The sequence below is a fragment of the Mytilus californianus genome, unplaced genomic scaffold (genome assembly GCF_021869535.1).
Source record: "Mytilus californianus isolate M0D057914Y unplaced genomic scaffold, xbMytCali1.0.p SCAF_4, whole genome shotgun sequence".
NCBI lineage: Eukaryota > Metazoa > Mollusca > Bivalvia > Mytilida > Mytilidae > Mytilus > Mytilus californianus.
The window spans coordinates 17,717,228-17,731,329 of record NW_026262690.1 but is presented as its reverse complement, the minus strand read 5'-3'; the positions used below and the strand labels follow the sequence as shown (position 1 = coordinate 17,731,329).

The 14,102-nt window shown below is 32.1% G+C and overlaps 1 long non-coding RNA gene across 1 annotated transcript; it reads left to right on the top strand.

The window, feature by feature from the left end:
* The first annotated feature begins 3,525 nt into the window (after positions 1 to 3,525).
* On the top strand, positions 3,526 to 5,695 carry LOC127737597 (uncharacterized). The gene is made up of 3 exons (XR_007999708.1): positions 3,526 to 3,667; positions 4,326 to 4,413; positions 5,303 to 5,695. It is a non-coding gene; the product is annotated as an uncharacterized LOC127737597 (long non-coding RNA).
* Positions 5,696 to 14,102: the final 8,407 nt, after the last annotated feature.

Sequence of the window (14,102 nt, the reverse complement as noted above, 5' to 3'; positions counted from 1 at the left end):
GCTATTAATCGTGCATATTGTATATAGAATAAAAGGTACGAATATACTCTCCTACAAATTTAAAATTATTATGGGTGCTAAAATGATATCCTTTATGAATATGTTTGTTCAAAGGATCAATAAGTTTGCATGGATTGTAACTTAATTTAGGTGCTGTATAAACAACATTGCCGTAACAAAATATGATGTGATATCCCGTTTTCATAAGAATTCTACAGATACAGCTAAAAACCAAATTCTTTATATCAGAAACGTTTCTTATTTAAATCAGGTTTAAACCAAATTCCTTTAAATCAGGTTGTCGGTTTTGTTTCTTTCTTATAACGCGACCTTTTTACGGATTACATGTACTTATATGGTTTGGACTATTCTAATATTTAATTTATACAATTACACAAATCCTCCTTTTGTCGTCGGTAAATAGATATCTAATTTTTCTTGTTTTCATCCAAAAGTAATTATGAATGTATTTCGTAAAAACACTTTGGGCCTTGCAAATAGATTTTTTAGATTTGTATTTTCTGAAATGTGATCGATACAGGTACCTTTACTCATAGTCTTTTGAATTTGTAAAATTAGGGTTTTTTCAACTCAGCGGTTTTACTATTTTGTGAATTCTTTAGGGATTCAAAAATCTAAAATAATGCAAGGGGTTATGTGAAATCCCTAAGCAGCTGTTTAAACCATATAAATGCCAAGGATGTATTTCAAAATTGTTTTTCTTATAAACAAAATACATGTTTGAGCTATCGTTTTTAACACGGACATTACTTTTTAAAACTTTTAAATACAAGGATAATACTCAAAAGGCATTTTTACAGTCATGAAGATTACTAATTTTCCAATTTTTTTGGCATATCATAGTTTGGATGACATCCCCTAATAGACGATTAACCTTCCACGTTATGTCTAGGTCTATTCTGTTCACAATTGTGGTTCCCAGAACAAATGCAGTTTACATGTTTTACTTTGACTTAATTATACAAAATTAAAACATTACGTTATAAATTTAATGCGTCCGAAGCGCTTTTCTGGATTTACCTTCATCGGGAACGCTAAAAACCGAATAAGTGTTTCTCTCGACCTTTTGCAGTTAATCCTAAATCTGACCCAATTGCAATTTGTTCCATCATATCGAACTGGTCAACCGGACAGAAATTGCTAACTGCTGAATGAAACAGTCAAGTCATAAAAGTAAAAAGTGATAAGATAAAGCATACATACAATTCATTAAGATTTGATCTGCACTTCATGACTATTATGAATGTGTTGCTAAATAAAAATTTTAAACACATTATTATTGCAATTAGTCAATGAAAAGGTGAGGGTTTGTAATTTTTTAATTGCTATAAAAATGCCCATGCAAACCAAGTTTTCATACTATATTTCTTTTAAAAAGTATTCTATATTTGTAAGAACAAGACACCAGTTTGAATTAAAACCTGTTATATTCGGTAAAATATATGTGAACATACAATATGTTGTTTGAAATGAGTTCTCTTTGTAAGATAATCAAATATATATTCATCATACTGGTTTGGCTCATTGTAATATGTCTTATCTCCCTTTAAAACTTCGTGAAAACGTATTTTAGCTAAAAGTATATTTCATGGAGCATTTTAATTAAATGGCAGTTTTTTTAGGCCACTCTATCATTTAGCGATGCAGTGGAATTAACATCTTATAGGATTGTAAATATGCTATAGTTTACCATTTTGCACTTTGATAACATGCTTGTATTTTCAACAGTAATTGATTAAATTTCTGACAAGTTGAACAGTTTGATTTGATACAAACTGCAATTTAGTCAGATTCTGAACGAACTGCAATATGTAGAGAGCAACTGTTACAATCAAGCCACAGTAACAAACTTTGTCCACCGAGATGGTTTCCCTGTTGACAAAAAGATATGATTCAAATAAACCAAATTAACACAAATGATTAAGGTTTTTCCATAATCCTACAATGCAGATTTTCATTTTAAATCTACACTCGTTTACTTTAAACAAAAATAAAAAAGATACGTTTTGATTTGTTTTTTTCTCAATCGATTTATGAATTTCGAACAGCGGTATACTACTGTTGCCTTTATTTGAATTCAATGACTTTTGATCTAGAATGCAATTAATCAAATAAAAAATAGAAAAAAAATAAGATTTGAACAATACGGAGGCAAATTCGATGACTGATTTTGATATATTGAGTCCATACAACTGTGGACATACTGTTAGCCACCTATAGGTACATCTCCTCAGCACTCAATGTTTGGAGATTCATACTTTCCACTGTTTATGTTCGGTGATAATTCTCATTACTATTATGAAATTTAATGCTATAAGACCGTCAAGAAATGATCCTAACCTCAGAAAAGTTTCAAAAGTGGAAGGTCAGTGCTGATTATTACACGTCTGAAATGTTAATCTTGGACAGTTTTAACATTCCTTTAGCATTGTTCGAATATATAGACTCCGACACGGCAATATATAACATTCATTTATATTTTATAAGTTGTTTATAATAAATGGTAGATTTTTATTTCAGTGAAACATAAGTATTTAGACCACCCTATTTAGTTAAGAAACATAATACGATCTGTTCGATGCAAAAAAGTGTTAAATGGACGATTAAAACATCTGCACTCTCATAAAAAAGAAAATTTAGAAATACAAGACAATTTCAACTCAAAGAAACCAAACCAAATAAAAAAAATTAAAAAAAAATTACACGAATAATGATAATAACAGTAAGAAGAAAAAACTCCCTAAGAAAAAACACAAACCATATTTACCGACAAATAATTAGCTAAATGTTTACAACATAGGCTATATTATTGTAGGGACAGAATTATTGGTTAAAAAAAATAGTTTTACAATTGGTTTAATAGTAAATTCTTCCCCAATATTTTATATGACCGTAAAGTATACATCTGGAATTTTAGATTTATCTAATAAAATCAAGTAAAATCTCAATAAAGTTACAGGCTAATATTAGCTCAGTAGATCTGGAAACCTATTTTGATTTTTATTCGATAATTCATTGTTGAATTTCCTCAAAATAGTTTTAACATCTATTTTTAGTGATCAATTTCCCTTTTGTTATTGGAGATTTCCGTAATTATATAATATAAATATTTAGGAAATGTACAAGTATGTCAATGCTTTAATTTTATAAAAAGAAACAAACCACAACCATATTAAATACCGGTAGACAATTTTATCTTTTGAACAAAATGCAAACAGAAATTCATGACAATGAATGGCAGGCTCATGAAACTGAACAGTCAACACTCAGGATTCATATTCCTGTCCAGTCACAACAAAAACAAAATCATAACAAAAAGCTTTTTTTAATAGAATGTTCCTATAGATATACTAGTATATTGATAATATTTTGCATTTTGTCGTTATTCATGTTTCTAGGAATATTAGGATATAGCGTATTCACTTTATTTGAAATTTATGAATTTTCGTTGAAAATTAAACAGACACATTACGATGATTCGTGGAGATATATGCATTTAGACGAAACAAGTGTGTGTTTTACACTACGACGAGAAGATGTGCACCATTCTGGCTGTGCTAAATATTTATTCCATGATATATCTGATCGTCAGAGTTTTACCTGTTGTGTAAGAGATTCACTTCAATATGCATTGCTGTATAGAATGGTAAGAAAATACTAAATGGAAATAGTGCACTAAATCCTGATATAAAATAGAAAAAAAAAGGATATTGGCTATCCATCCATGACACAAAATCACTACATCTAATACACTATGCTATTCTAATCCATTACACACACTATGTAACTGAAATTCTCTAAACGTTTAGATTATGGTACTGAAATAGAACGATAATTTTGAAGAACTGAAAAAGTACTCCATTATTTAGGTACATGTTTAGCACTTCAAATTCATAGTACTACAAGTTGCTTCCTTATTAACACATACCCCCAAAATGTTCTTTTATTTAAGGGAATGATACAAAGTAACAATTGGATGTCAAAGAAAGACTGACAATACCTGGGTTAAAAAGAAAATATAGTTAATCAAAGAAGAAAGGAAGAAGTACAGATGTACTTACATAAATCTAAATAAAAGGAAATTATAAATGTTGTAGTAGAACGCCTACTAAATTGGATTACCTTGTCGTATCAACTAGATATACAATTGTTTATTTATCTATTTCTTTTAATTTGCAACTAAGCAAAACGTATAATATACATGTATTTATAAGGTATATAAATATTCGATGAGTAATTTTTTCACAGAAAAAATACAATAGTGATAACAAGGAAGCTATATTTTTTTTACATTGTTTTTGCAGATATTCCGAGAACAAACGAGGCGATCATCCGGAGTGGAAAATACAGCATGTAATCATGGCATTGAAAAAGTAGAAACTCCAGAAAGTGGTATGTTACATCAAGTTAAAAATTAAAGATGTCTAAAGACAAATTGAAACTGTATATGAAAGTCTATATGTTTAGTTATCTCATTGTTCACTTATTGCAATCACCTGGCATCGTCCTTCATCCATCCCACATTACATTTTCATAAATATGATAGTTTAGAGTTTGACCAGAGTAATCTTGTCATTTTTAATTTCGTTATATACTAATTGTTGCTAGATAGTCCATGCATACAAAACAATTTAATTGAAACTTGTTGGAAAATGACATAACTTCTTTGATATTGTAATTTCAAATTCGCGGAAATTTCTGCTGTCAATGTGGACATTAGTTTAGGGGCCAGCTGAAGCCAGCCTCCTGGTGCGGGATTTTCGCGATGCGTTACAGACCAGTAGGTTGATTTGGGTTGTTTTCTGCTCTTTGATCGTTGTTGTCTCTTTGACACATCCCCCGTTTCCATTCTCCATTATATTAGACAACTTCAGCTAATCTAAGACCATTCTGGTTTCTTTCATGTTTTATATAGTTTGGTTCCTAAATGTTTAGTGACGAACGAACCTGGTGAAGGTTAAAAAGAGACATGTGCTGAGTGTTCACTCAAATAGGTACCATACCTCTATGAAATTCCTTCACATTTCATAACTTGATTGGTCCGGCACTTATAGTGGACGCTTTCTATATGTTTGAACTGGCAATTTACTATAATGTAAAAAGTATAAGAAATTTCATTTCTAAGCTATTTTTAAAATGCTGTGTCTCTATAGTGATTCAATTAGTCAGAGGAAGTAATCATCGAAAAGTTATATAGTACAATATTTTTCAGCTATTTATGTACAAAGAAAATCAATTTTATTTTATTTCATGTATTCATTTTAAACTTTTCTACTTTTAGAAATCATTCCTTGGTTACCGATTAAATCGTGTGAACTTAATGGTCGGAATACAACTACTGATAGGATACATATATCAGACAGTAATATATATTATGTATATTTATCGGTATCACTGCGATTTAAGGAAACGTACCACGAACTACCTTACAACCAAATACGCATTACTCTTATCCAGAGTGAGACAAATTCTACATTTATCAATACTAAAGAGAGGAAACTTATAAGCAAAGTAGTGAAAGTTCCCAAAGAAAGATATAGTTTTGAAAATATATTTATACATGGAGAATTTAGATTGAATCCAGGGGATAGTCTATTTGTTGATGTGCACAATAACAAATACTTATATAGATATTATTCTTATATTGGTATAATAAAAATTTAATTTATTCTTATATATGGTTTATCAATGAGTTTTATAGTAGTCCTACTTTCAAAATCCTTGGTTTAATGAAAATTTAATTAATTCTTATATTAGTTTAATTATTTGATTACTTAACTATCACGTTCGAAAATAGTTTACGTGTAGAATAACAATTTTTTGAGTTATATTGAAATAAACATATGTACATAAATAAACTTTTTTTATAATTCTTCCAGTTTTATCGCGTCGTTTTGAAACAGACAATCCGAAATACCGTACAATGATTATGTCACTGGTGCATGTACGTGTACTTGCACTTCCAGTATTTTGAGAAGACTTAGTTTGATTCTTTAATTTTTGAATCAAGTGTTTGATTTTCCTAGTCATACAAATGGGGTTTTTTTCATAGCAGTCGGTCATTTTATTTGCGAAGTAAAGCATCAATCAATCAATCAATCGGCTTCCTTAATGTACTTGTCACTCAGCTTTAATCAATCTGTCGATTACTTGATATACCTTATCAGTGTTATTTGATTTTAAAAATCAAAAGTATTGAATTCTTTACATCAGTGTGTAGTGAGGGTAAACAGTTTACATTTTAAGATAAAGAAAGTGTGTTTCAAAGGAAATTTCTGGGGATTCTTACACCACTGGTTTCTGAAATAAAGGACTAAAAAGGGCCATCCTTGGTAATTTCGTTGATTTTGGAGTGGAGCATCTATTTCTTTTTCAGTTTTGACGAGTTTCATTCATCATGCTGTGTTTTTGTTTTTCGTGTTTTGTTTTTTCTTAATTCTGCATCTGGCATGAGTAACGAATTTGCCATAGTATTTATAGTTTTTGAGTTGTTAGGGTCCAAAATGAAAAAATATAAACTTTTTATTTCTTGTCAAGTTTAGAGTGTTTTTCTTTCTATAGATTCCTGATTACATTTTTCTGCCTGCATTTGGAATGAGATTAAGGATACCTCTTACAGTTTCAGGGCTAAAAAGTACCGAAGTGGCTACAAGCTTTTTTTTAAATCTGGTGTGAGCTAACATATTGACCTGGAATTTATAGATCATAAACTTTAACGGTTCAACTTAGACTGAACCTCAAACTATCAACTTTTTTATTTTTCGATCTATAGATTGTTTATTCTTGTCTACAATCTGCCATTAGATTTGAAATAGCTCTTACAGTCTCCGAGCTAAAAGGCACCAATGATGCCAAAGGGGTCAAGATTAGCGTATATATATATGGGCCCGTAGAATCTTTATTTTTCATCTTATTCGATACTGTTTGTATTTTAGTTTCGCATCCTCGTGCGAATCTATTAGTTTCATTTGATATTCACGCCATCTTGAAATTATTACCTAACAAATATCGGTTCTGGTTGGTTGCCTTATGATTTGCCTAAGGTTCTAAATGCTAGAATGATGTATAGAATTGGGAAGATATTAAATACGGAAGATAAGGAATAAAACTACAGTATGGGCATTCAAGATCCGATTGAAAATTATTGCTTCATGTTGATGCACATACATACATGTATATTCCTTATAATTTTATTAGTCACATGTACCTATAGACAATAGACCATTAACAATTTTTATTAGAGCAAATACATTTATGTTGCGCATGCGTCAAGTTGTAATACACGATATCTCGAGGGAAATTTTTGTCAAATGTTGTCAAATTTTCGGAAACGATATCTGTTTTGTGATCTTATTTGGACATCAACACCGTATTCTTCGTATTTGGATCATACAAAATCAACTCATCCGTGTATAGTAACTATTTTTACCAATATCTAACCTTTCGTGATTATCTTTAAATTTGCACCTGGATATGTCCATCTGGTAATGACACCAACCTATAAACTTCCTTCTCAAGTAAAGCATGAAGTATAGAAACAAGAAACCAATATGAGGTACTATCCGATAACTTTGATCCATCAAACAAAGCAACACTTACATGTACCACTAAATCATATGGTAAGATAGATTTTGTATCAATTAACTTCAACGGAATTAATAAGAGGTAAAAAACTGAAACTACAAGCTTAGGATACTAGTCGACAGAAAACCCAGACATAGTTGCGATACAATAAACCAAAATTGACAGCAGTATCAAACCCAATGAACTTTTTCCAGACTCATTAGGATATGACATATACCTCAACGAAAGAACAGCAAATTGTGGAGGGACTATGCTGCTTGTAAAAGCTTGCATTTGATTTTTATGGGGGGCTAGGATGAAAAATTTTGTCCTGCCTTTTTATTTTTCCCTCTTTTCGGTCCTGCCTTTTTATTTTTTACTCTATTCGGTCCTGCCCTTTTTTTTTACTTTATCCTGACTTTTTTTTTACATAAATTGTCATCCTGCCTTTTTTTTGGCAAATAATCTCATCCTGCCTTTTTTTTTACTCCAAACTCCTGTCCTGCCTATTTTTTTCAAATTTTAACCTAGCCCCCCCCCCCCCCCCCCCCATAAAAATCAAATGGTAGCTCCCTTAGCACAAATGGAAGAGCTTGAAAATGGATCAGAATCAACCTTGAGCAGATTCACAATTAATGGAAAACCTCATTTTATAGGTAGCTTGTACCGGTAACCAGATGCACCAGCTGATCACATAAAATTACTGAAAGACCAATCTGACCAGATAAAAGAACAGGGCAAACGTAATTGTCATCCTCAAATATATCTTCTTGAGGATTTCAACTAACGTAAAATCAATTTGAAGACCAAAATTAACAAAGATACCAACTCCTGTCTTGCTCATAGCGAGGGTCAGACATTAATAGATATATTGAACGAAGCAAGTGTTGAATGACTAGTTCACTTCCCGGCAAGAGAGGAAAACACCCTAGACCTGCTCATAACAATTTTATTTGCAAGGCAAAGTTATCAACTTATACTCACCAGATAAAGTCAGCGACCATAATATGGTTAAGGGTACTCTAAGATGTACAGTTCCGAAAAAAACTAGACCAATGAGAATTTTTTTTCAAATACTCAAAAGGAGATTACAACCAGATGACAGAAGATGCAAAAAACTGTTTTACAGATTGTTACTTCAAACGCCACCTTAACAATCGACCAATAGAGGACAATTGGAAATAAATAAAAAAAAAATCATTCTAAAAAACAAATAAGAAGAATGTACCAATTAAAATAGCGGGAGGAAAACAGTCATTACTCTTGATTAACATCAGCATAAAACGACTAAAAAAACGAAAGAACAGAGCCCATGATAAATACAAGAATACGAGGAGTCCAAGGCTAAAGCCTAAATAACAAAGCATCAGAAATACCAGAAATAAAAAAAGGTAAAATCAGTTCATAAAAACTATGTTAACAACCTGATAGGAGATATCAGACAAGATACTAAACCATGTTTAAATACATATATAGCCAGAAAGCAGACAAACAAGGGATTCCATCACTTCAAAATCGTCAACGAGAAAGCTGAATTATCGATCAGTATCACTAACTTGTATTAAATGTAACTTACTAGAAGACATTATATGCTCAAACCTTATGCAACACTTTGAAGACCAAAATATACTCAACAACAGACAGCATGCCATCAGAAAATATCATAGCTGTGAGACATAACTATAAAGTGTAATACACGACTGGCCAACATCCATAGAAAACAGGAAAAAGACTGACATCTTTATACTTGATTTTGAAAAGGCATTTGATACGGTACCTCACGAACTTCTAAAATGTAAGCTCAGCAGATATGGAATTCGAACAAACAAATTAGATTGGATAGACTCATTTTTAATACAGAAGACAATGCGTTGTAGTAAATGGTTGCAATTAAAAATACCACATCAGTGCTCTCAGACGTCCCGCAAGGTACATCTTGTCTTTGGTCCGATATCATTTCTGCTACACATCAACGACATCTCTGAAAATATTACATCCGATATCAGACTATTTGCCGATGCCTGCGTTTGCTATACAGAAATCAACACCATCAATGATTGTAAAAAATACAGGAAGACATAGACAGACTAGGAAATTGGGCAGCAACACAGTGTATTAGATTTCGACCGGTCAAATGTGACATGGTGATACTTAGCAGAAAGAACAATAATGTAGAATTTGATTATACCTTGAAAGACACCAAACTTGTATTTCTATAATCAATCAAGTATCTTGGCGTAAACATCACAAGTACCTTATACTGGTGAAAACATATTGAAGAAATCTGTGATAGGTCATACAGAACACTTGGATTATCAAACTTATCATCTTGCCCCCAGGAGGTAAAATTACAAGCGTACAAAGGACTTATACGACTGGTCCTTGAGTATTCAAGTGCTGCCTGGGTTACCCATCAGACGTATCTCAAGGAGATATTAGAAAATATCCCAAAAAAAGAGCGTCCGCTTTATTTCATCAAACAAAGATTATGAACCTGGATTAATGACAGTGATTCTGAAATAGCTCAATTTACCATCATTTAAAGATAGAAGACACAGAGTAGACTCATACGTCTGCACTAAGGATTAAACAATAAAGTCCATATACCAACAGATCAATTAGAAATACCGGGAAGAATCATCAAATCAAAGAATAAATATCATTTCCTCAGACCGCCAACCAGAACAGACTCACTCAAATTTAGCTTTAACCCGAATACTATTAAAGGTTGGAACTCAATACCACCGGACATTTTTGACAAGATAGTCGTCAATAGACCAAGTCAGATTATTTGCAAATATTGTTAGGGAAGGTGGGTATTTGGACCAATCGCTATGTGACGGATGCGCGCGGTGTAATAATGTCCATCGGACGTGTCGTCGTACAATATTAAGATCAAGATTTAAATTAGATGGTTATTGCATGAAATACAAACCGTGAATAAAACACCCTTGTGTTGCCCCTGTGTTGAGCTACCACAAATAAGCCCCATTTAGTTAACATTTTGTATATCTTTATTTAACGTTTATTTAAACTGTTTTCACTTGGAATATATGTTGAAGTTACTGACAGACATCATTTTTGGATATATGAAGGTCGACTTCTATTTGGCTTATCTCAACACAGGCCGGGCAACCAATTAAAGAGTATCATGTCCATACGTACCTGCTGAGCGTACCTGTGACAACAAAACAGACAATTGTATACTATATGGAAGTGACAGTGGTATTCATATGAATAAAAACTACAAATACATGTATGTGTGTATTCTTGTATAATCAGTTATGTTCATATACACAAACTCTAAAAAAAAAATTTTAATTATTTACCTATTTTTTTGCAACAGTTGCGCTTGATGGAAATTCTTTTTTTTTTGCAATTTCTAAAAGACTTGTTTATTGTTCAGTCCAAGTCGTGAAATTTATTTTGTATGGTATCTGTAAGGTTACTGGTTGTTTTAAATGATAGTATTTTTTTCGTTTTAACTTTCATAACTTGTAAAATTACTAGGCTCAATGAAAGCTAAATATAACATAATTTTTATTTCGGCCGAAAATGAATAACATACACGACGACTCACATAGATAAAAATAAATAAAATTGAGAATGGAAACGGGGAATGTGTCAAAGAGACAACAACTCGACCAAAGAGCTGAAAACATCTCAAGGCCACCAATGGGTCTTCAACACAGCGAGAAAATCCCGCAACCGGAGGCGGGCTTTAGCTGGCCCCTAAACAAAACTAAAATGTTCAGAGAAAATGGACGTCAAACTAAACTCCGAAACATATAAATGAAACAAAATCAAAAAAAAAAAACATACTACAAGACTAACAAATACCAGATGTTCCTGACTTGGGACAGGCGCAAAAATGCGGCGGGGTTAAACATGTTTGTGAGATCTCAACCCCCCCCCCCCCCCCTCCCCCCTAATACCTCTAGCCAATGTAGAATAAACAAACATACAGCAATACGCACAATAAAACTCAGTTTAAAAGAAGTCCGAGTCCGATGTTAGAATAGGTAACAGAAGAAACTATGCAAAATGACAATGACCAATGTACATATATATAAAACACAAGACAAAACTACATGTACAAGACGGGCTACAAAACATTTTTTATCCACCAAACAATAAAAACAATTAAATAATATAAATAACTAAATGGAAACAAGGAACGGTATGATACAAAAAAAGAGACAGAAAAAAACCGTAGTTAATTCTGATAAATATGATAAGGACGGATGAATCCAAGGGGTGAGATACTCTCTTGAAAATTCAACTTCTTCAACTGCTAGATCTACCCTAACTTCCTTATATATATACTGTTAATTAAACAGTGGGGTCAAGATAGAATCCAAGAGACGACACGCTCCCTTGAAAATTCAACAACTTAAGGAATATATCACTTCCTAAAAGGTAATTCATACCAATACCCTGGAAATGATACATTGATGGTATTAATCATAAACATACCAATACCCTGGAAATAATACATTGATGGTATTAAACACACACACATACACATAATATATATGTACATGTGATTAAATAAATGCTGAGACGTTACGCACAATGTTGGTGACGTTTTCTGATTTCATGCTCCTGACACCAAAAATCGGCTTTAAATAAGAGAAATACCGGAAAGACCAAGTGTCATTTGTGTAAAAAATCTTTAAAACGCTTGAGAATTAAATTACAGATGGTCTATCGGTTTTTTTTTCAGTTTTGTCAATCAGCTTTCCGAATACTAACGAGAAAAATCTTATATATTTCAGTCGTGTAGACGGGTAACATACTAATGTTGTTCTTCGAGTATTCCTCCTATTTCGGGTACTTACAAGTATATAAAATATAACAATGCTATACCATTTGGAAGAGGAAAGTTAGGACTTTGGGGCGACGTGTGTAAGACGTAAATAACGCAATTTTCGTGTAAACACCAAGGAAATATATCACTCCCTTATGGCACAGTAGTTCAGAATGCATATATAGCGAGAGAATTATGTTATCAAATTGATGATAGCGCATATCCTTTTGTTTAACAAGTTTTGAAAACTCTTTGAAAGCAAAATTATCAAATGTAAAAGAGCGAATCCCATGAAAACTTCGATATCATTATCAGAAACCCAGCCAAAAGTACACTGTCACAACAACGTTTAGAAAAAAAACTGTTTTATAAAGAAATTATCAATATTGAGTAAAACTGTGCATAACATTTCATCAAGTCAGAAAACATAACATGCCTCCAGATCTATAACATTTGAACGGCGTTTATTCTTACAGCAATCTTATTTTTAGCATTAAACAACAAAGTACTAAGTATATGAATCCCCAAATGTCTCTCGTCACAAAAGTTTTAACCAATGTTTTACGTTAGTAATTTCCGGCGTTAGTTATAGAAAACAATGAAAAATAATGTGTTATGCATATTAGAACGGAGAAATGAAGCCAGTAGGATAAATTCCGAATAAAAAAGAAACAATTGTATGCATTCAATTATATTTTTATCGATTAGAATCGAATATCGATGCGTTGAAAGGGTGTCCACCAAAATGTCACAATGTTAGCGTCTTCATTTTTTCTTTGAATTATAAGGGACAAGTTGTTACAAATCTTCAAAAAGAGTGAACACAACATCAGTTGTTTGAAAAAAATAATTATAATCTCAAATTCCTTTGCAAAAGGAACATTTCGATATATTTATAATAAAGATTAATACACAAATCAACAAAATAAAGCGGTCACATGGTGGTCTACCAAAATGTCACAGCATCTCTAATTTGACGTTTTTGACGTCACTATTATAGGGAACGTACTTTTGCATTATGGTGTTTTTGTAACGTATCTATTTTATTAAAATAATACCTAACATATTAATTTAGAATATATTTTTCATTTCACCTCGTTGAAATGCGTTCCTCTTTTCAATATTACATTATGAGACAGCAACTCAACAATAAAAATTATGCATATTTACACAAATCTTCCGAAGACCAAAGTAGAAATTTAAATATTACTGACATCATACTTGTATAATATTCATATCAATTTAAATGTTGATCGTTTTTGACTTATAATAAATTAACCCAACTGCAATAAATTAATTTCGGAGATTTTTTTTGACAACTACAACAAGTAACAGTAATATTAATGATAATGCTGTCCGGCCACATAAAGGTAAAGGCCTCCTTCTTTGATTGCAAATAAGGATCTAAGGGAGCTACCATTTGATTTGGGGGGGGGGGGGGGGTGGCTAGGATGAAAAATGTTGTCCTGCATTTTTTTTTTTAGTTGTATCTCTGTCCTGCCTTTTTATTTTTCACTATATTCGGTCCTGCCTTTTTTTTTTATTAGTTTATCCTGACTTTTTTTACATGAATTGTCATCCTGCCTTTTTTTTTTTGCCAAGTTACTCATCCTGCCTTTTTTTTTACTCAAAACTACTGTCCTGCCATTCCCCCCCCCCCCCCCCCCCATAAAAATCAAATGGTAGCTCCCTAATTGGGACACCCTTT